The sequence below is a fragment of the Mauremys reevesii genome, linkage group 22 (genome assembly GCF_016161935.1).
Source record: "Mauremys reevesii isolate NIE-2019 linkage group 22, ASM1616193v1, whole genome shotgun sequence".
In the NCBI taxonomy this organism is placed as follows: Eukaryota; Metazoa; Chordata; order Testudines; family Geoemydidae; genus Mauremys; species Mauremys reevesii.
In genome coordinates, this window is record NC_052644.1 from 13,080,573 (window position 1) to 13,101,529 (window position 20,957).

Below are 20,957 nucleotides of genomic sequence, written 5' to 3' on the forward strand. Positions count from 1 at the left end.
TGCTAGAGGTGCCATGAAGCTTACAGTGGTTGTGGTGGTGAGGGAGGGAGTGGCCATTTTTCGCCCCTCCCCCTGCACTAGCATCAGTTCTTAGGGGCCTCTTCAGAGAACCTGTGGCTCCTGGTGACGTGATAGGGAGCTGGGTGCTCTCAACAACTCTGAAAATCAGGCCCACGCTCTTCGAAGGTGGAGGTGCAAAATCAATGGAAGTATAACACAAAATGGGGTCCCCAGGGACATAGGGCTTGGCTACACTTACAAGTTGCAGCACTGGTGGAGGCTTTCCAGCGCTGCAATTACACCCCGTCCACACTTGCAGGGCACAACCAGCGCTGCAACTCCCTGGTTGCAGCGCTGGCTGAAAACCCATCCGGGCTGGGGTATAAGGAGTGCAGCGCTGGTGATCCAGCGCTGCTCATCAGGTGTGGACACTCACCAGTGCTTTAATTGTCCTCCAGGGAATAATGAGTTATCCCAGAATTCCTGTTCAGCCACTCTGCTCATCAGTTTGCACTCTACTGCTCTTGCCTCAGGTGACCCGCCCTTTAAATGCCCCGGGAAATTTAAAAATCTCCTTCCTGTTTTCTGCAGCCAGGTGTGGAGTGCAATCAGTTAATCTTTACAGGTGACCATGCCTCCACGCGGCAAACGAGCCCCAGCATGGAGCACTGGCGAATTGCAGGACCTCATTAGTGTTTGGGGGGAGGAAGCTGTGCAGTCCCAGCTGCGCTCCAGCCGTAGGAATTACGATATCTTTGAGCAGGTATCAAGGTCCATGATGGATAGGGGCCATGATCGGGACGCACTACAATGCATGGTTAAAGTTAAAGTGCTGCGGAGTGCCTATTACAAAGCCCGCGAGGGGAATCGCCGATCCGGAGCTGCCCCCATGACCTGCCGTTTTTACAGGGAGATGGACGCGATACTTGGGGGTGACCCCACTGCCAATCCCAGGACCACGATGGACACTTCTGAGCAGGGTGGGGGACAGGAGGAGGAGGAGGCGGCGGAGGCGGCGGGGGGGGAGGAAAACGCGAGTGAAGCTACTGGGATGGGGGAAGACACCCCAGAGTCCCAGGAGGCATGCAGCCAGGAGCTCTTCTCAAGCCAGGAGGAAAGTACCTAATCACAGCAGCCAGCAGTTGCAGAAGGACAAGCAGAGCAGCGGGTTACCGGTAAGCGGCTTTTATTTTCTGGGTGGAAATGTTTCTGGAAAGGAAGGGGGGTTAGGGCTGCATGCATGCCAGCCTAGATGTGGAATAGCCCATTGATGTGGTCTATCACGTCGCGGTAATCGGCTGCAGTAATCTCCTCAAAAGTTTCAGCCAGAGCGTGGGCAATGTGCCTGCGCAGGTTTATAGGGAGAGCCACTGTGGTCCTTGTCCCAGTCAGGCAAACGCGTCCGCGCCACTGTGCCACGAGGGGTGGGGGGACCATTGCTGAACACAGGCAAGCTGCATAGAGTCCAGGGCGGAATCCACATTGCTGTAGAAGAGTCTCCCGCTGTTCCCTAGTGACCCGCAGCAGGGAGATATCTTCCAGGATTAACTCCTGTGAAAAATGTTGGGAGACTCTTTAGTGAAGATAGTGATAGAGATAGGGAGATAGTGAAGATCACCCCTGCAGCTGCATCTTCACTCAACCCCTCTATTACTGCAGCTGTTCGGTGCACTTTCCCGAAGCAACCAGCACCCCTCTATCACTCAAGCCCCACTTCTCCCTCTATGCAGCACCCCTCACTCACCATTTCGTGTCTTCTGTTGTGTTATGTGTGTGGTAAAAGAATGCTAAAGTGAGGACTAAGAACTCCCTCAGTGTGTAGCAATTAATGTCTGGAGATAATGAAAACAATGCTACCCTGTTAAATGTTGTCATTTCTGCCTTTCTAAAGTGACCTTGACTGCTGGACTGACCAGATCTACCACAGCACAGAGACTGCAGAATTTGAGGAAAAATCCCCGAAAGAGCAAAGGGGACATGCTGAAAACTGTTATTGATCACTCTGCTAAACAGAGTAAAAACTTGCAGGAGTGGAGAGAAAAGGAAAGCAGGATCCGCAAGAGAAATGCAGTGGCCAAGAGGAAAAGTACAGAGCAGCTGCTAAGCATCCTGTCGCACCAAGCGGACTCTATCGAGTCACTCGTTGCCATGCAAGCAGAGCACTACCGTGCTACTCCCCCACCCCCTCGTCCCAAAGCTTTTTGCCTTGTGCCCCAATGTCAGCTCAAACCCCATTCCCCAGCATCCAGATTCTTACCACCACCAGCTGCCTCCAACACCTGTACGTTCACCAACCAGCACTGATAACTACAACCCTTACCCTCTGCACTCAATCCCCATCACCATGCAGTTTATGCACCCTGAAGTGCAGGATTCATTGCACAGCACTCCAGACAGGACATATGCAAACTTGTGACTGCACAGTTCACCAACCCACACCCCTGCCCTCTTGTGTTCATGAAATGTTGTGTGTGTCTGTCTGTCTGTCAAGGAAGTTTTTTTCTTTTCAATAAAACAATTCTTGGCTTTGAAAACAGTCTTTATTATAGCAGATAGTGAAAGATACCTTAGCCCAGTAAAGAAACAGGCACTGCAAATCATTTTAGGGATAATAGAATAACAGTGTAAACAGTGCACTTCACTCCCATGCAAGGCAGCAAACATTACTGTTGGCTTTCAGCCTCAAATTCTTCCCTCAAGGCATCCCTAATCCTTGAAGCCCTGTGCTGGGCCTCTCTATTAGCCCTGCTCTCTGGCTGTGCATATTCAGCTTCCAGGACTTGAACCTCGGTGGTCCGTGCCTGACTGAATGTTTCACCCTTCCCTTCACAAATATTATGGAGGGTACAGCAAGCGGATATAACCGCGGGGATGCTGCTTTCCCCCAAGTCTAGCTTCCCATACAAGGATCTCCAGCTCACTTTTAAACGGCCAAAAGCACACTCCACAGTCATTCGGCACCGGCTCAGCCTGTAGTTGAACCGGTCCTTGCTCCTGTCAAGCTTCCCTGTATAGGGTTTCATGAGCCAAGGCAGTAACGGGTAAGCGGGGTCTCCAAAGATCACAATGGGCATTTCGACGTCCCCTACTGTGATCTTCCTGTCTGGGAAAAAAGTCCCTGCCTGCATCTTCCTGAACAGGCCACTGTTCCGAAAGATGCGTGCATCATGCACCTTTCCAGGCCAGCCTGTGTAAATGTCAATGAAACGCCCACGGTGATCCACAAGTGCCTGGAGAACCATAGAGAAATACCCCTTACGATTAACGTACTCTGATGCCAGGTGGGGGGGGGCAGAATAGGAATATGCGTCCCATCTATCGCCCCTCCACAGTTAGGGAAACCCATTTGTGCAAAGCCATCCACAATGTCCTGCACATTCCCCAGAGTCACGGTCTTTCTTAGCAGGATGCGATTAATTGCCTTGCAAACTTGCATCAACACGATTCCAACAGTCGACTTTCCCACTCCAAACTGGTTCCCGACCGACCGGTAGCTGTCTGGAGTTGCCAGCTTCCAGATTGCAATAGCCACCCGCTTTTCCACCGTCAGGGCAGCTCTCAATCTTGTGTCCTTGTGCCGCAGAGTGGGGGCGAGCTCAGCACACAGTCCCATGAAAGTGGCTTTTCTCATACGAAAGTTCTGTAGCCACTGCTCATCATCCCAGACTTCCACGACGATGTGATCCCACCAGTCAGTGCTTGTTTCCCGAGCCCAAAAGTGGCGTTCAATGTTGCTGAGCATTTCCGTGAATGCCACAAACACTGTAGTGTCACACGCGGCAGGCAAATCGATATCATCATCGGACTCCTCACTGTCACTTTGGAGCTGAAGGAATAGCTCGACTGCCAAACGTGTTGTGCTGGAGACACTCATCAGCACAGTCCTCAGCGGCTCGGGCTCCATTTCCCACAGAAATCGCGATTCACACACAGAGAGTAAAACAGAAAGACACTCACAATGGCGCCAAACGTTGCCGGAAAGACTGAATGCTGGGATGTGAAGCGATGCACCACGGGGCATTGGCACAGGAAGTGGAATGACCCACACACTTCCTTCCCCTTCCCACAATACTCAGCGCCAAAATGGGACGAGGTGCTCTGTGGGATAGCTGCCCACAATGCCCCTCTCAATACAGCGCTGGAAAGTGCTGCAAGTGTGGCCACATTGCAGCGCTGGTAGCTGTCATTGTGGCCACACTCCAGTGCTGGCCCTACACAGCTGCATGACCAGCGCTGTAACTCCCAGCGCTGCAACTTTCAAGTGTAGCCAAGCCCTAAGAGACATTGGTCGGCTGAGAGAGGAGGGAGGGAGAACACTACGGTCAAAAATAATATGTTTTCCATTACAGAGGTTTTATCTATTTTTTTTTCATTTTATTTATATATAACGTTATTCATTTCATTTTAATTTGTTTGTGTGAAACCACGACGTAATCCCATTTTTTCCTGAAATTTTTCTGAAAAGAACATCAATATCTATGCATTCACCAAAGGGACTAAACTCTCTGTTATATAAGCAAAAATAGCTCCTATGACAATCCGTTTATAAATGCCCATCTCCCAGCCATTAAGTACCACAGGAAGCTTATCGACAATGGCTTGTAAAATGAGACTCTCCAAAGAACTATTATGATACCAGCAAAATACAAGCAATTTGCATTCTGTCTGATTAACACTGAACTAGAACAATCAAAGTAAACCTACCGTTCTCGTCATGTAGCTTCTCTGAAAAATGAAATAAAAAAAATTCAAAACACAACGTTTGCAGTATGTAATATGTACTCAGTATGTACTCTAGCATCCTAATTTACACTAATGGACAAATACTCTGGACTGCTAAACCTTCTTTGTGACATTCAGGGCATGTGCACACAGCAGCTGGGAGATGTGATTCTCAGCTTGGATGTATGTGTACATAACAGCGCTGCTCAAGGTTCTGCTTAAAAATTGCAGTATGGTGGCAGCTGTCACTGAAAAAGGCTTCAGCTAACTGACCAAGTCAGTACCCAGGGCTTCAGGTAGAGTTAGACTTGGGTGGGGAGCCAGAACCTCCGCTTCTGGCACTGTGTCAACACTGCTATTCTTAGTCCACTACTAAGAGCAAGAAAAATAACTACATATGTGAATCCACTTGCTGGGTGTGTTGACCATTTGAATTAAAACTGTTTTTTTGAAGGGCAATGAGATAAACACCTTGATGGCTCTTCATTTCAAACAGAGCCTGCTTCTGTGGGAATGGCACTGTTCATAGAAACCTGTCCTAGCTTTCTAATTTTCTCCTGGAGATCATAAACATTACAATCAAATCATGTTACAAAATTCAGCAGAAAGTGACTAAGGACATTTTTCTGTGGAGTGTAAATATAGTTACTGAGCAGTTAAAAGTGAGGTGTCAGAAGATGAAAGCTCAAATTTAACTTAATGTAACTTGCTCTTCAGTACTATGAAAGCCAACATTAAGACATTTTTCTGAGGTAAGAGACAGGACAAAGTGCATTAATAGTATGACATGGTATGCGAGGGTGAGATAGATAGATGTATAGATGTATAGATAGAATCATTTTTTAGTTTTTGTTCATTATGAAGATATTATCTATCTATCTATCTAAGTTGTTATAGAGCATTCATCGTTATATTATCTCATAGGATGAGAGGCCTAAAAGAGAGACAGGGGCTAAACTCTCCATTATATAAGCAAAAATGGCTCCTGTGAAAATCAGTGGGGAGGCACACAGTTAGTTGGAACAGAATTGTCAGAAAAGGGGGTTGGGGGCTGCTTTTTAGGAAAGAATGAGTCAGTTAAATGCAGGGTTGGGGAGGAGAGGGGAGGGGAGGGGAGTGAAGGGAGGAGGCCGGTGAGCTGTAGAACAGCTTCTGATTGGTGCCGCAGGGTTTGCTCCCAAGGCTCACAGCCCTCAGTATAGTTATAATTTCCATAATGACAGCCACTGGGTAATCTTGCTGCTTGGCTCTTGCTTCTGTTTTCTATACTTTACCACTCTCATTAGCCATGTGTTCTGCTCACTAACGAAAAAAAGGATCTCTCTCTCTCTCTCTCGCTGCTGTTTTCTATGTTTTACCTCTTTCACACAGCCATGTGTCACTGAACAGAGACTCTCTAGCTAATTTTTAAAATCTCATTTTTTCTGCCATGTGCTTTCTCTTAACGTAGCATTCTTTTTTTACCTTTATATTTTTCTCTTTTATTGCAAAATCTCTTATTTTTCTTAAAAGCCTTTTTAATTTTAACAAAAAAGGATTTTTCTTTTAATATTTCAAAATAACGCTTTTAAATGCTCCTCTTTTATTTAATATCCCTTTTTTCTCTTTTAAACATTTTCTCCTTACTAAACCTAAGATAAAAATTTTCCTTTTTTTAAACTCCTTTTCTTTAAGTTCTCTCACAAAACTCAGTGAAACGTGTCAAAACACAAGCACACAACATTCCCCCTTCCAAAGATTATTTTTTTTCAAAATGGCCAACAGCACCAAACCTGTACATGACCAAAAATGGAAACTGAGGACGGGACATAAACCCTGAATGGGGCATGGAAACCTGTCAAAGAATACATGGTGATCAGTGCTTTAGAGGGGGTAACATCTAGTGTGCCTTGAGGGGAGACACAGTGCACTGGAATCCTGACTGACTTCATTCAGGGCAGTTTCATAGCACTGATTGTGACTTTGACAGCTGCTGTCAGTGTTCATATGAACACCTAGTGGATGGTTGGCTGCTGAGGGCACCAGGAGCATCCTGCAGTAAGTGACAGGGAGCAGTAAGGCAACGAGGAATTAGAGAGAACAGAGGAAAACAGTGTATAACTGTCTCCTTTAGAAGGACATTGTAGACTTGAGCAGAGGGATAAGGTTATGCATTGGAAAGTTCACCAAAGTGCAGCTGACTGCACAGCTGGAGGATGATGATCAGTCCAAGGAGCAGGTTCCTGACCCCAAATGGGGCTGCAAGAGGGTCTGGGCCAGTTGGAGAGACAGCTATGTGTTGCTAAGACCCACATCCCCAGCCATCAGGGGATCTTCACGGGTTTCCCCGTTGGTGGATCTGAGACAGATGGAACTGGAGCTGAGACTGAAAGAGCTGGAGGACCATGAGAAGGAACAAGAGGAACTGTGAGAAACAGCAAAAGCACGAGGAAGAGCAGTGGCAGCATGGACAGAAGATGATCGAGAGGAGAGGTAGAGGGACTTTCCCAGTGGTGAGAAATTTATTTTTTTATTCAAAGAGCTAATGTTCCACAGCAATGTGCACATTTAAAATAGGTATAATTTTATCTACTCAAAAATGATTTTCCCAATTACTAACACACTATATCATGAAAAAATTAATGCAATAGAAATTTTATGCTAGCCTTCTACATACACTCAAAGGTAAAATGAACAGAAGAGGAGGTATGGAAGTATTGAATGTGCATACTATATAGTGATTCTGAAAATCACTCCTTCAATTTTAGACTACAGAGAAAATAAATACAAATATTCTAGGATGATGAATCAACTTGGGAGAGAAACTTATCAGTTCTGTTAGGGGTTATTATGAAATCTGCGGAGTAATTTGCTCTTCTTGGACTGAGCAAAGGCAATGAAAAGAAGAAATATCTGTTTTCATTTAAAAACATTCTTCTGAAGGATAGTAGAAGTTTAGAAATCAAAGACAACTTACCAAGTTCATTCTGGAGTTGGTCTGAAAAAGAACAGTGCTATTTCAATTAGAAATTGGATGAACTAGTATTACCTTACCTCACTGAAGGAGCTGTTTTCCCCAGTCATCAGCTGCAACTTTTGTCATTCATCCCCATTTTTACACACCATGCCTGACACATCACACAAACTCAGTAAGAGCTCAGAATCTTGCATTCCATGACTAAACAAAGGCACTGTTCACTCATAATATTGGAGACCGCGCTGACACCCCACTGATTCCTGTTTACAAATGCCCTCCACCCAGCTACCCATTATCACAGACACCTTACTGACATTGGCTTGAACCCTCAATCTGTCGAAGGAACTATTGTGACATCAACAATCTGTAGGTAACACTGCTCTACAGCCAAAATGCTTTTGAAATAAATGTAGTCAAACTTTACTAATTCTGGGTCACTGAGAACGAAAATGATGCTTAAAATTGTTGATTGGCTCTAGTTTTCAAGTTATGCTATTGGGTCAGTATATACGACCCTTGACTTGGGAATGGCGGAGGATAAGTGAGTTATAAAGGGAAGGGATCTCAATTTAAACCAGAAATGACTAAAATACATCTTTGACTGGATCTATGAATAAATCTATGACTGGGTTTGGACAGTACTTGCTTTTTAGGCAAAACAATGAATGATGCAATCTGAAGCTGGTATTGCGTCATACATGATATGAATTGCATCATGTTATTCCTAGAAGTCATGGATGATGCAATCATAACGAAGCTTACATCACTCTGCTGAACAAATTGCCCTATATCAGCTCTAGAAATCATACAGTGTCGTGCTCTCTTATTTGTCAGTGTTTGATTTTGCAAAGGGACACATTTCTGTTTAGCCAAAGTGAGCAGAGATGCCTTGTACTTGTGTGAACAGTACAGATAACTTCTGCTATGTTTGTGGTGAAGTGACTTTTGCATCACAAAAGCGCAGTATAACCACTATGGTTAAGAAAGCCTATCACCTTTATTTTGGCTGCAAAATTCGAGATCAGGACAAGAGGTGGGCCCCACACATATGCTGCAACACTTGTGCAACAAATCTTCACCAGTGGTTGAACAGGAAAAGGAAATCTATGTCTTTTGCAGTGCCAATGATTTGGAGAGAGCCAACAGATCATACCAGCAATTGTTAGTTCTGCCTGGTGCCTCCAGTTGGGAAAGGTGTGTCAAAGAAGAAAAAGTGGACTGTGCATTATCCAAACATTCCATCAGCTATACGCCCAGTACCCCACGGAGAAGGACTGCCGGTTCCTGATGCACCAGAATCATTCTCACTTGAGTCAGACGAGGAAGAGGAAGAGGATGAAACTTCTGTTCCTGAACCATCAATGTCACAGGACCCACATTTTCTCCCATCCTCCTCCTCTGAACCACACCTCATAACACAAGGTGAACTGAATGACCTTGTCAGGGATTTGGAACTACCCAAGAGTAAGGCAGAGCTGTTGGGCTCCAGACTACAGCAGTCGAATCTCCTGGCAGGTGATGTTAGGGTTTCCATGTTCCGTGACCGTCAAAAGGATCTTGTCCCATTCTTCTTCATGGAAGGTGATCTTGTAGCCTGCAACAACATCGATGGTGTGATGGCAGCCCTCAACATCGTTCACGATCCAGAAGAGTGGAGACTGTTCATTGATTCATCGAAGACGAGTCTTAAAGCTGTTTTACTGCATAATGGCAATGTTTTGCCATCAATTCTAGTTGGTCATGCAGTCCATAGGAAGGAAACCTATGACAACATGAAACAACTTTTGAGGTGCATAAACTATGACCAATATCAGTGGCAGCTTTGTGGCGATTTGAAGGTTGTTGCTCTCTTGCTTGGTCTGCAGACTGGATACACAAAGTACTGCTTCTTTTTTCTGCAAATGGGATAGTCGTGCAAGAGATTCCCACTACATCAAGAAAGATTGGCCACTCCGACAGTCATTGGAGCCTGGGAGGAAAAGTGTTCAGCATCCACCACTTGTTGAATCAAGGAAGATTTTGTTACCACCCTTACACATCAAGCTGGGTCTGATGAAGAACTTTGTCAAGGCCATTGACAAAACACAAGCAGCTTTCAAGTACCTCCGTGGAAAATTTCCAAGCTTAAGTGAAGCTAAGATAAAGGAAGGTGTCTTTGTTGGTCCTCAGATTCATGAACTTCTTCGAGATAATGCATTTGACCATGCACTGCGTGGCAAGGAAAAGACGGCATGGAAAGCCTTCCAGTTAGTGGCAATACATTTTCTCAGAAACAACAAGGCAGACAACTACAGGTTGTTGGTGGAAAACCTCCTCAAGGCATACAAAAGCCTTGGTTGCAACATGTCACTAAAGATACATTTTTTGCACTTTCATCTAGATTTTTTTCCACCGAACTGCGGAGCAGTGAGCGACGAGCACGGTGAGCGATTTCACCAGGACATTGCAACAATGGAGAAACGCTATCAGGGCAAATGGAGCCCATCAATGCTTGCAGACTATTGCTGGACAGTGACAAGAGATGCTCCATTTAATGAATACAAGAGACAAGCCAAGAAGCGCCGAGTAGACACTGAATAGGACTAAACTATGTACATAATAGTTTTTTGCCTTTTGTTTCATCATAAATTTTAGTTAGATAACCCTTTTGCTGATTTTTAAAGTGTTACATAAACAGGACAGGTGAAATATTATCATGTAAAGCAACCATAAACACATGAAAAGACCTAGGTTTACAATTTATGATTAAAATTCTACTATCTACACAATACACATAGACATAAAATGTAAAAACTTAAATAACTTAGAAACAGTAGCCAATCAGTTGTTTTAATTGTCATATTTGAATTCAGCACATCAAAATATATAATAAATAGCACATTTTATCTCTGAAGCAGACGACTTCTAAAAAATTGTAGACCAGTGTAATTTGTACTCAATCTGGTTAAAACCAAACTAAAAATTCAAAGTAAACCTAATGTCCTGCTTTTCAAGCTTGCCTAAAAACATAAAAATAAAATTTGGTTTAAAAGAATACAAAGTCTTTCAATATGCAATATAAAAATATAGCATCCTAATTTAAAGCTACCTGTTCATGGGAGTCAGGCGGCATTGTGCTTAGATGGCTAGCCCAACCGGCTGCTTCTGCCACTCTGCCCACACTGCTATTTTTAGCACATTGACTTGTGACAGAAAATTAACGAGATGCATGAATCCCCTTCATTATTTGTGAAAGAAAAACTCACAACCAAAGAAAGAGTGAGCCGCCCAAATAAAGGGCGACTTTTTAAAGGGTGGTGAGATGAATACAGCAATGGTTTCAGCACAGAACTTACATCTGTGTGAGTGAAATGGTTCCAAAAGCAGGTCCTACTTACTCAATTTCTCCTGAAGATCACCTATGGGACAAAAAAAAATGTCAAAGTTAAAGCAGTCATTGTTCAAAATTCAACTAAAAGTGACTAACAACTTTTCTGTGGAGTATGAATATGGTTACTTAGGGTACGTCTACACTACGGGATTACTCCGAATTTACATAAACCGGTTTAGTAAAACAGATTGTATAAAATCGAGTGTGCGCGGCCACACTAAACACATTAAATCGGTGGTGTGCGTCCACGGTCCGAGGCTAGCATTGATTTCTGGAGCGTTGCACTGTGGGTAGCTATTCCGTAGCTATCCCATAGTTCCCGCAGCCTCCCCCGCCCCTTGCAATTTCCGGGTTGAGATCCCAGTGCCTGATGGGGCAAAAATCATTGTCGCGGGTGGTTCTGGGTAAATGTCGTCAGTCACTCCTTCCTCTGGGAAAGCAACGGCAGACAAGCACTTCGCGCCTTTTTCCCCTGGATTGCCCTGGCAGATGGCATAGCATGGCAATCATGGAGCCTGTTTTGCCTTTTGTGACTATCACCGTATGTTTACTAGATGCCGCTGACAGAGGCGATTCAGCAGGGCTACACAGAAGCATGCTTTTGCTTTTGCATGACAGCAGAGATGGTTACTAGCCATACTGTACCATCTACCATACCATAAATTGGTAATAAGATGATCATGGTTACCAGTCCTTTTGCACTGTGCCATTTGCTGCTGTCATAAGTGCCCCTGGCCAATCAGCCAGGGGCACAAAAGCCAAAATTGGGAATGACTCCCTGAGTCAATCCATCCTTTTTGGTATCTAAAAATAGAATCAGTCCTGCCTAGAATATGGGCAAGTGTACTAGAGAACCACTGTATCATAGAGCCAGAGAGCACAGCTGCTCTGTGTCAGATCCCACAGAAATTATGAGCTGTATGCTATTCACAGTGGGTGCTCCTGCAACAACCCCACCTGTTGATTCCGTTCTTCCCCCAGCCTTCCTGGGCTACCATAGCATTGTACCCCCACTTGTGTGATGAAGTAATAAAGAATGCAGGAATAAGACACAGTGACTTGTTAGTGAGAAATGAGTGGAAGGCAGCCTCCAGCTGCTATGATAGTCCAGACAGGACAGTAAGGAGTGTGGAGGAGAGGAGCCCAGCATCCCTCTGCTAGTCCAGGGGCAATTGAATCTTTTCTTTACACATGAAGGGTGGGGGCTGATGGAGCTCAGCCCCCTGTTGCTATGATGAGGATGGTTACCAGCCATACTGCACCATCTACCAGGAATAATTAGGGCCAGGCGCCCTTGATAGACCTCACCGATGCTAGTCTGCATGGTTACCAGTCCTTTTGCACTGCCCCATATGCCAATAGGCTGATGATGACGATGGATATCAGCCATATTGTACCATCAGCCACCCATGGCGGGGGGGGGGGGAGCAAGGATGTTGGTTTGAGTGCTGCAGCATCGCGTCTATCTGCAGCATTCAGTAAAGATAGGGTGACATGTTAAAGAGTCAAGAGAGGATTTTTTTCCCTTTCATTTCTGCGGGTGGGTGGGGGGGTGCGTAAATTGCCGAGCTATGCCCTGACCTACCGCGGACAATGTGTTTGACCCTAGAAGCATTTGGAGCTCAGCCAAGAATGCAAATACTTTTCGGAGACTGCAGGAACTGTGGGATAGCTTGAGTCCTCCAGTCCATTGGCGTCTATTTGATTCTTTGGCTTTCCGTTACGCTTGTCACGCCCCTGCTATGGCGTCTGTCTGGAGTTTTTTTTTAAATGATTGTGAATTTTGTCTTCTGTAACGGAGCGCTGATAGAACAGATTTGCCTGCCCTTACAGCGATCACATCCGCATGGTCCATGAGGGAGCTCTTTCTTTATTTTGATTTTTAACTGCATCGCCACCTGTGCTGATCGGAGCTCCACGCTGGGCAAACAGGAAATATTCAAAAGTTCGCGGGGCTTTTCCTGTCTGCCTGGCCACTGCATCTGAGTTCAGATTGCTGTCCAGAGGTCCAGTGGTGCACTGTGGGATACCGCCCAGAGGCCAATACCATCGATTTGCGGCCACACTAACCCTAATCCGATATGGCAATACCGATATTAGCGCTACTCCTCTCGTTGGGGAGGAGTACAGAAACGGGTTTAAAGAGCCCTTTATATCGATATAAAGGGCCTCTTAGTGTGGATGGATGTAGCGTTAAATCGGTTTTACGCTCCTAAAACCGATTTAAACGCCTAGTGTAGAGCAGGCCTTAGAAGCTAAAAATGAAATCTGACAAGCTCAAAGCCCAAATGTATCATGGTGTAACTTATTCTGTAGCAGTGAAATCTAACTTTAAGGCCTGCTATAGAGTAGAAAATTAGTTCTGCATAACTACTTCACTCAGAGGTGTGAAAAATTCACATCCCTAAGTGAAGCCATTATACCAACCTAACCCCTGGTGTAGACAGTTTTATGTCAATGGTTGGGATACTGCCATTGACATAGCTACTGCCTCTTGCGGGCATGGAGAACCAACAGTGAAGGAAGAGGCTCTCCTGTCAGTATAGTAGAGTCTTTACTAAGTGCTGCCTTCAACTACTGCCTCTTAGAGAGATGGATGACCTATGGAAGAATTCCTGCCATTGGGATAGGTGGTGTACACACTGATGAGGTACAATGTTGCCTCTGCAGTGGCACAGCTGTGCCAGTGTAGCATTTTAAGTTTAGACATACCTAAGGTAAGTGTTCGAAGCATGACACCGAACAAAGTGCATCAAGGATTCTACCTGGGATTGCAGGGAGATATAGATACATATAATATCTTAATAATGAAAAGAATACCTTAAACCTGATTCTATTGCACTGCATTCATCATTATATGATCTCATTTGATGAGTAATGAAAGGACTAAAAAAGAGACAGGGAGAGAGAGAATTTGGTATATAGGGGGAAGATAGAAGGGGAAAGATAATGAAATCATTGGAATGTGAGAAAAAATGGGTTTGTTTATGAAAAATGATGGAATTATAAAAACTAAGTAAAATGGAAAGATCTACTCAAAGTTTAAGCTGAGCTCCCTTTTGCTGTTGCACAACTGGACTTAAATTTTCAATAGAGGCCACTGATTGTCACTGTGTAAAGGTCTCCTGTCTCCCCAGAGCCTGAGTCTCCTGTTGACTTTATTTGGAATTGTGGATGCTCAGCAGCTTTGAAAATCAGGCCCAAGGTCTCTGAAGTTGGAGATGCAAAATCAATGCAAAGTATAATAAAGAATGTAATCCCTGGGCAGTACAAGGCATTTCTACCCAGGCTCAACGGGTAGTGATCAATGGCTACATGTCTAGTTGGCAGCCAGTATCAATCGAAGTGCCCCAAGGGTCGGTCCTGGGGCCGATTTTGTTCAATAGCTTCATTAATGATCTGGAGGATGGCGTGGACTGCACCCTCAGCAAGTTTGCAGATGACACTAAACTGGGAGGAGTGGTAGATATGCTGGAGAGTAGGGATAGCATACAGAGGGACCTAGACAAATTAGAGGATTGGGCCAAAAGAAATTTGATGAGGTTCAACAAGGACAAGTGCAGAGTCCTGCACTTAGGATGGAAGAATCCCATTCACTGCTACAGACTAGGGACCGAATGGCTAGGAAGCAGTTCTGCAGAAACGGACCAAGGGGTTCAGTGGACGAGAAGCTGGATATGAGTCGAGTGTGCCCTTGTTGCCAAGAAGGCTAACAGCATTTTGGGCTGTATAAGTAGGGGCACTGCCAGCAGATTGAGGGATGTGATCATTCCCCTCTATTTGACATTGGTGAGGTCTCATATGTTTCCAGTTTTGGGCCCCACACTACAAGAAGGATGTGGAAAAATTGGAAAGAGTCCAGCAGAGGGCAAAGCTGCAGTGTGGCTGAGAATATGAAATATAGCATTTGTTGAAATTCATAGACAAATTCACAGTAGTGCACAACATTTAAAATAGATATAATTTTTATCTTCTCAAAATGATTTGCCAAATTAATAACCCACACCATCTCATGAAAAGAAATTTTATCATGAAAAAATAAACACCATGAATATCTTATGCTAGCCTCCTGCATACTTTCAGAGAAAATTAATGGAAGAGAAGGCATGGTATTATTGAATGTCTTTACTGTAAGATGATATTTAAAATCAATCCTTCAGTTTTAGACCAGAGAAAAAATAAATACAAATATTCTAAGATAGCAAACTAACTTGCTGTGAAAGAGTCATCAACAGGTCTGTTATGGGGTTTAAAAGAAATGTGTGCTCAATCTGATTAACATTCAACCCAAAAATCTAAGTAAATCTACAGTTCTCTATCTCAAGCTCCTCTGTAAAATGTAAAAAATAAAAATTATTTCAAAATAATTCAAGTATTTCAATATGCAAACCAGTAGCCAAGTGTAATGTAATGGAGAGATTCCCTGCCCAGCTTCACAGTCTTTGTGACACTCCATGTATGTCTATACAGCAGCTGGGAGGTGTGATTCCCAGCTTGGGTGGTTTACACACAACAGCTCTAATCGAGGATGTGGTACAAAAAAGCAGTGTGGTGGCAGCGGTCAGTAGCAGGGGCTTAGGCTATTTAGCCAAGTACCTATGCAGAGGGTTGTATGGCGTTATACTTCGGTGACTAGCCTGAGTCGCTGCCTCTGCCACTTTGTCTACACTGCTCCATTTAGAGCATTACCTTGAGCAGGAGAAATAACTGCATACAGTAATCCCCTTTCTGGGCCTTGCCAGAATCTGAATGAAGGCCAATTTCTTGAAGGTCAGTGAGATGAATACATCCATGGCTTTTTGTTACACTCAGACTCTGCTTCTGTGTGAGTAAAATTGTTCAGAACCAATCCTAACTTTCCCATTTCTCCTGGACATCACAAACGATGGAATCAAATCAGCCATGATACAAAATTCAGCTGAAAGTGACTAACAACACTTTTCTGTGGAGTGTGAATACTGTTACAGAGCAGCTAAAAGTGTCAGAGGATCAAAGCCCAAATTTAACTTGATGTAACTAGCACTGCAGCATTATGAAATCCAACCTTAAGGCAAGTGTTTTAGGTATGAGACAAAACAGAGGACACAATTGTTTTCACATCGTATGGAAGGGTGATATATACATATAAATACAGAAAGTCAATAGTGAAAAGTTAGCCTTGATAATAAATTCTGGATTTTTACATTACATTCATCGCTATATTAGCTTGTTGGATGAGAAATGAGAGGACTCAAACAGCGAGACGGAGAGGGAGAACATGACACATAGGTAGCAATATTAAAGAGGAAAGATGCAGAAAACATTGGAATGTGAGACAAAGTTGAAACATGTTTCATAGAAAAAATAACAAACATATTAAAGCTAAGTAAAATGAAAAGGTCTACTCAGAGTCTCAGCTGAATTCCCTTTTTTCTCTTGCACATCTTGAAGTTAAATATTTAATAGCAACCACTAATTTACAGAGCCTACTTTTGAGACTCCTTGTGTCCAAAGAATCTGTATTTCCTGTTGATATAATTGGGGTTGGGAGTGCTCAAAAACTCTGAAAATCAGGCCCATGTTCTTTGAAGGTAGAGATGTTAAATCAAGGGCAAGTATAACAAAAAATGTGATTCCCTAGGTAGTAATAGCCATTTCTGAGATCAGAACATACAAAGTTGGAAGAAAATTGTGATTTCTTTCTCTATTATAGAGGTTTTTGCTTAGTATTTTCCTTATTTATTTAACTCCTGATTTATTTTATTTCATTGGGTGGTTAGGGGGTGGGAGGGGAAGCCAATCCAATCAATACTTATTATTATTTTCTTGCAGTTTTCCTGAGAAAGAGAATTAATATTTAAACATTCAAAAACAGACTCCATCCTGCCTTGGAGATGTACAAATAGCTCACAGGAAAATCCATGGAAATGCACACAAGGTTGGTTGGAACAGAATTATTTTTCTTCAGAAATGGACAGAGGAAGCAGTGGCCACTCTGAGCTCAAGATCCTCCTACATACATACATAACCCATCTCAAACCAGTGCCTGTTATTACGGCACTCACCCAGAATATAGGAGAACCAATTTACACACTGTGCCGGAGGTGAATTAGGGGGTTGAACTTGGATTTCTCACTTCTTACGAGAATGCCCTAATCAGTGGGCTGAAGATAATTAAAGAGATCTGGACTACTGGCTAAAGAACGCTCAAGGACACTCGGGATAGGGTTTGGGAAGAGGAGTGATCAAAGGTTCTGCTTACATCATTCCCTCCAATTTTGAGCTGGCTCTTTAATCACATATTCCCACCTTACAGGATAGAGCAGCTTGAAGGATGCACTACATTTTTCTCATTATCAACGGATTCTATGGGTATTTCAGAAGGCAGATAGTATGAATAGTGAGCTGTGCCCCTTTCCTCCTGGCCACAGCCCTTACACTGGGCAAGAAGGAGGGGGAAATGGAGACATATATACTGGCTGTACATCACAGAAACGTTCCCCAATGGAAGGGAAATCTCCTAGTACTGAGATTCTTTTTGGGGGGGAGGGGCAGGGGGGATTTGTGTAGTGAGAGCAGCATGAAGAAGCAACAGTGTGGCTGAGAATATGAAACAAAGCATTTGTTGAAATTCATGGAGTTACTATTCAACAGAAATGTACAACATGTAAAATAGATATAATTTTTATCCCCACAAATGATTTGCCAAATTAATAACACACATCATATTGTGAAAAATTAGTACATCCTGAAAAAGTAAACACCTTAAATATCTTTATGTTAGCCTCCTGCATACACGCAAAGAGAAAATTAATTGAAGAGGAGGCACAGCATTATTGTCTGTATACCATAAAGTGATACTTAAAAATCAATCCTTCAATTTGAGGCAAGAGAGAAAATAAGTACAAATATTCTAAGGTGATGAACCAACTTGATGGGAGAGAAAGTCCTCAACAGTTCAGTTATGTGTTTTAAAAGAAATCTGATGGATAATGAATCTCCTATGATTGAGGAAAGATGATGAAATGAAGAAATATCTGTTTTTGGTTAAGGACATTCTTCTGAAGGATAGTAGCACTTGAGAAATCAAAGATTTTACTGTTGTCACTTGTGAGTTGGCCTTCAAAAGAACAGTGTGATTTCAGTTTGAAATTAGATGAACAGGTATTACCTTACCTTACTAAAGGAGCTGTCCCTGTAGACCTCCCCAGTCATCAGCTGACAGTTTTCATATTCATCAACTTTCCTACACACCACACCTGATCCATCACCTAGATCCAGTAACAGCTCACAATCTATAACTAAATAAAATCAAGTCCCTGGACTCGCACAAAAACGGAGACCCAGCCCACACCCCACCGATTCCTGTTTACAAATGCCCTTCCCCTAGCCACCCATTACTACTGATACCTTACTGACAATGGCTTGAAGGCTCAGTGTGTCCAACGAACTATAGTGATACCCTCAATCCATAAGTAATTTGTGCTCAAGCCGATTAACAATAAACTCAAATACCAAAGTAAACCTACCATTGCGTATCTGAAGTTCAACTGAAAAAAACACAGAAATAAAATATAATACAAGTCTTGCAATAGGCAATATGAACTGTAGAACCCCAATTTAAAGCAATGGACAGATTGTCTGTGCTACTATACTTCCTTTGTGACACTCAGGGTATGTGTACACCGCAGTTGGGAGGTCTGAATCCCAAATTGGGTAGGCATACACATGACATCTATCTTTGAGCTAATGCCTAAAATCAGAAGTGTGGCCACAGAGCCCAGGTGGTGTCTTAGGCTATCTGCCTGAGTACATACCCTGAGGGTATTTTGGTGACTAGACAGAGCTTCCGCCATTGCCACTGTATCCACAGTGATTTTTAGCATACTAGCTTGAGAAAGAAAAATAACTATACACATGAATTCCATTCCTGGTTTGCAGGGGATTATCTTCCACAAAAATAAAGAGAGAGTCTCCAAATAAAGGATATTTGTTTAAAGATAAATGAGAAGAATACTGTGATGAAGTGGGAATGTTCCTAATGTTTTAGGACAAGGTCCCTCACCAAAGGCTCTTATGTAAATTAAGCTGTCATGGGATAAAAGGGAAGGTCCTTTCATGGATTGAGAACTGATTAAAAGACAGGGAACAAAGGGTAGGAATTAATGGTAAATTCTCAGAATGGAGAGGGGTAACTAGTGGTGTTCCCCAAGGGTCAGTCCTAGGACCAATCCTATTCAATTTATTCATAAATGATCTGGAGAAAGGGGTAAGCAGTGAGGTGGCAAAGTTTGCAGATGATACTAAACTACTCAAGATAGTTAAGACCAACGCAGATTGTGAAGAACTTCAAAAAGATCTCACAAAACTAAGTGATTGGGCAACAAAATGGCAAATGAAATTTAATGTGGATAAATGTAAAGTAATGCACATTGGAAAAAATAACCCCAACTATACATACAATATGATGGGGGGTAATTTAGCTACAACGAGTCACGAAAAAGATCTTGGAGTCATCATGGATAGTTCTCTGAAAATGTCCACGCAGTGTGCAGAGGTGGTCAAAAAAGCAAACTGGACGTTAGGAATCATTAAAAAGGGGATAGAGAATAAGACTGAGAATATATTATTGCCCTTATATAAATCCATGGTACGCCCACACCTCGAATACTTTGTACAGATGTGGTCTCCTCACCTCAAAAAAGATATTCTAGCACTAGAAAAGGTTCAGAAAAGGGCAACTAAAATGATTAGGGGTTTGGAGAGGGTCTCATACGAGGAAAGATTAAAGAGGCTAGGACTCTTCCGCTTGGAAAAGAGGAGACTAAGGGGGGATATGATAGAGGTATAGAAAATCATGAGTGATGTTGAGAAAGTGGATAAGGAAAAGTTATTTACTTATTCCCATAATACAAGAACTAGGGGTCACCAAATGAAATTAATAGGCAGCAGGTTTAAAACAAATAAAAGGAAGTTCTTCTTCACGCAGCGCACAGTCAACTTGTGGAACTCCTTACCTGAGGAGGTTGTGAAGGCTAGGACTATAACAATGTTTAAAAGGGAACTGGATAAATTCATGGTGGCTAAGTCCATAAATGGCTATTAGCCAGAATGGGTAAGAATGGTGTCCCTAGCCTCTGTTCGTCAGAGGATGGAGATGGATAGCAGGAGAGAGATCATTTGATCATTGCCCATTGGGTTCACTCCCTCTGTGGCACTTGGCATTGGCCACTGTCGGTAGACAGATACTGGGCTAGATGGACCTTTGGTCTGACCCGGTACGGCCATTCTTATGTTCTTATGTGAATACGGCGTGTTCCTCAGTTTCCACTATATGTTACTCAAGTGTCTAGATGGTGGCATAAGAGTGTGTGATCATTGCCAACACTCTAGGGCGATTGGCTGCCTGGGCACAGAGAATTGCTGACACTCTGTAACATGGCAACTGATGGCTAGGCCCCATCCTCTGCAAGAAGCCAGCCAAAGGTGTTGGAGAACAAAGAGACCAGGTGACCTGTTTTCATAGGAAAGACAGAAAGCCCATAGGCAAAGCAGCTGGGTGTGACTGAGGCTGGAATGGTGGAAACTGTTCAGTCTCCTGGTTTTGGGACTCGGGGTGGGGGGTGGGGTGGGGGAAGGGGAAGGAGAGATCAGACCTCTGGTACCTCCACCCACAAGATGGACTTTGCTGTAATAAACCTTCTGTTTTACATCACTGGCTGAGAGTCACTTCTGACTGTGTAGCTGGGGTGCATGGTCCTTTGGGAGTGTGTAAGCCTTCCCCAAGTATCCCATCCAGGTGGACTCACTGTGGGAAGCTCACGGTGTGAACAGGGCAGCTGAATGCTCTGGGATCAGGCCCAGGGAGAGCGGAAGCCAAGGAGGCTTCTTGTCCTAGGTAGAGTGTGCCCTGTGGGGAGAGTGGGGGGG